Genomic DNA, 3,664 nt, shown 5'->3' with positions numbered 1-3,664 from the left:
CTGTGGACAGACTGTGAAGCTCGAACACTCAGTATGACCTGTGTTGTCTTAATATTGTCTGTCGTCTGCTGTTTCTTTTCAGGGATTAAAAAAGTCTTGTCAATAAAATGTAGCCTTCATAAATGTGATGGCTCTATACTAGTTTTTCACAACAGTAAAGCATCAGTGTGTCACTATTGTTGTAGTTAGGGATGTTATTATTCTGCCTCTGTTTGTTCTTAGTAAACAGAAACAATGTAACAAAATTACTTCTTTTCATGATTCATATCGATTTTTATTTGGAAGATCTTATATATTTTTTTAAAAACAAAAAACTTAGATCAGGGGCCTCAAAGTCAAATGCACTGGGGGCCAGTGAGTGTCCAGGCTGGTCATGAGGGGGCCGGTCATGTGAAAAAAAAGTAGGAGCAAAAGTAAGCAACTAGGTGGGGAATTAGCTTAAAATCATATCACGATAACACAATAACCTTATAATACATGTATATGTTCGTGAGGATATTTCACAGAATTTAAATGTAAAAGTTTTTGTTATAATATGCAACGATACATAGTTGACAATAAGAAACATACTTATGATGCAAAGTGAAATTATTATAATTATCAAAGAATAACATGGACATGAAATCACTACACAAGCTCATATATACATACTGTATGTGTATATATACATACAGTATATACAGTACATATATATACATACATACACAGAAATAATGGCTCTCTTGTTTAATAGTTTTCTTATTCAATCAAAAGAAATAGACCTGAAAGAAAAAAAAAATGTGTATAAAAACAGATGTGTGAGAAGCAGCAGGTCACCTGACTACTTTCTGTCACTGTGACAGTCTTGTACTAAGTACCTGAAAGGTAAATGAAAAGTCACTTTTTTATAATATTACTGAATTAAGTCTCAAAGTATGACATTTACTGTACTGTACTGGCTCAGTGATAGGGTGAGTTGTCTTTCAACTGGAAGACAGTGGGTTCAATTCCTGGCTCTGCTAGTCTTTATGTGTCCTTGAGCAAGACACAGTGCGTGAATGGGTATGAAAGATGTGTGAATGGGCTTTTTTGTAAAAAGTCATGTGGCAACAATTTAGTTGTGTGTCATGGATTGGGACACTTCTTGAGAAAGCACGTGTGTGTCTGTGTGTTCTACAGATATTGAGTAAAAATGCTTCCAGTAAACAGTGGCTGCAGTTTCACATTAAACACACGTGAGCAGCCAAGCCTTTTATTATGAACAATAATAATAACAAAACAGCACAGGAGTATTCGAGTGTCTGCTTTGGACCTCGGGGAGATTGTGTGTTTTTTTATTCTTGCCTTGGAGTCTTTGTGATGCTGCTATAAATAGCTGTGGAGCAGTGGAGCAGATATTTGGGACACGGCCATCTGACTTTGTGTTCAACTTGGAAAGGTCAACATTATTGACCGGTGTTTAGATTACAGGGCCAGTACCTTTCACCTACTTAATTCACATGCTCCTCTCTGAAGTATTTAGGTGAAGCCAATTATATCAGCGTCTGAATCGTCATCAGCTGTGATTTGACGCAACCCAAACACAGTATGACCAGTCAGCTGTTGTTTCACACTCCAAGTCATTCAAGAACATAATACATTAGTATTTATTATTATTATTATTATTATTGATAATAACAATAATAACAATAATAATAATAATATGAGTAATAGTAGTAGTAACATTTGATTTTGAAAGGTTTATTGTCATTGTGCTTAAAACCAGGACACAGAGTAACAAACAACACATCAGCTGTTGTTTTACAAGTCATTGAAGAAAATAAATAATCTGAATAATTGTTAGTCGACTAGTAGTAGTTGTAAAATATTAGTTTTATTTTAAGTTTTATTGTAATTGTAGATTGTGAGTGCAAGTAATCATAGAATGATATTAGTAGTAATAGTAGTAGTAGGAATAGGAGTACAGCAGTAGTAATGGTAGTATAGATGTAAAATTTCAATTTGAAAGCTTTATTGTTATTGTTTTGAATACAGTGAGATTGCGAGTGCAAAACTTCAGTGATGCTTAAAAGCAGTCCACAAAAAATAAATAGAAATAAGTATATAGATAATAGTAGTAGTATTAGTAGTAGTAGTACCTTTCACCTACTTTACTCACATGGTCCCTCTGCAGTATGTAGGTGAAGTCTGTCATGTCAGTTTATCAATCGTCATCAGCCGTATTTAGACACAGTAACACATCAGCTGTTGTTACAAGTCATTGTAGAAAATAAATAATACAATAATAATATATAATCCCTATTAGTAGTAGTAGTACTGTATTGAATATAATGGGATTGTGAGTGCAAAACTCCAGTACACACAAAATAAATAAAAGTAATAGTAGTAGGAGTAGTAGTACAGCAATAGTAGTAATAATTGTAAAGTTTGAATTTGAATGCTTTATTGTCATGGTATTAAACGGACAGCCCATGGCCATGTGAAAAGGGAACTTGCCTTGTGACTGGAAGGTTGCCAGTTTGAGTCCCTGCAAGGTCAAAGGGCTCATTGTTAATTGGGCACTTTAAACTGATCCCAGTGGGCAACCCCTAGACAGGGAGAAGGTAAAACCAAAATAAACTAGATAAAAGTTGTAATTTTTGTTAAATACAATGGGATTGTGAGTGCAAAACTCCAGTGGTGCTTAAAAAAAACAGTCCACATCATAGAACCTTTCACCTACTTTTCTCACATGGTCCCTCTGTATGTAGGTGAAATCTGTCATATCAGTTTATCAATCGCCATCAGCCGTGATTAGGCACAGAGCAACAAACAACACATTCACACTCAAAGTAATAACAATAATAATAGTAGTAGTAGTAGTAGTAATGGTGACTTTATTAAAGACACAAGAGAGGTCAATAGAGCAATATTTAAACTATTCATAGACTACTCATAAGAAAAATGTTCATACTTTAAATAAATAATAATGGTGAATAAATAATATATATATCAATAAACATTTTAACGTTTTAACGTGCATGTAAATGCACTGTGTTGGCACTGTGTTTCTCAGTATAACACTGAGTGACAGAATATCATCTTGTGCCCATGAAAAGTTTCAGAAGTTAATAAATGAGAGGGCCCCACCCGCCCCTGTGCTGCTGCTGTATACACACAAACTCTCTCTCAGTCAGGTTTGATAGTTTTGCTTAACATTGACCTGTTTTCACAAATAATGTTACATTGTTTCTGTTTACAGAGACCAATCAGAGGTGGACGAGGTGTGTGAGTGGAATTTTACATGTGAAAATATTTCCTGCTGATGCAGCACCAGCCATTTTATAAAGACAGGCCCAGACATGATGACACCATCATGCCTCACGCACTGTATTTACTCTGTTAATGTGCTGTTTACATAACATTGTCTCATGTGTTGCACAGTGGTGTCATTCTCCACAAATGTCAACCATCCTCCCCCTGCTGTTACTCTCAAACACTCAGATATCACAACACTCATGAGGTCAGAGGTCAGGGTTCAGCCGTGTGTCTATGTTTCTGTACTGTTCACAGAGGCTTTCAATAGCTTAGTTAAGGTTCTTTGATTTTTTTCAATTTCAAGATTGAAAAAATACCAAAATAAAACACAGACAGGGAAATATAATGAACAGAATAATAACCCTCAAGTTTTGAACCCCCTTTTAAA

General features: G+C 35.0%; 1 protein-coding gene across 1 annotated transcript in view; it reads left to right on the top strand.

Annotated features, from left to right (window-relative positions):
• The window catches only part of LOC131461291 (MAP kinase-activated protein kinase 2-like), a 22,530-nt gene extending 22,407 nt beyond the window's left edge, over positions 1-123 (top strand). The window contains exon 11 of the mRNA XM_058632450.1: positions 1-123. This exon is cut by the window's left edge and continues 547 nt beyond it. The gene's annotated coding sequence lies outside the window, so the exon portion shown is untranslated.
• Positions 124-3,664: the final 3,541 nt, after the last annotated feature.

The sequence above is a fragment of the Solea solea genome, chromosome 6 (genome assembly GCF_958295425.1).
Source record: "Solea solea chromosome 6, fSolSol10.1, whole genome shotgun sequence".
In the NCBI taxonomy this organism is placed as follows: domain Eukaryota; kingdom Metazoa; phylum Chordata; class Actinopteri; order Pleuronectiformes; family Soleidae; genus Solea; species Solea solea.
The sequence above is the reverse complement of the archived record's forward strand: the minus strand, read 5'-3'. Positions and strand labels throughout refer to the sequence as shown.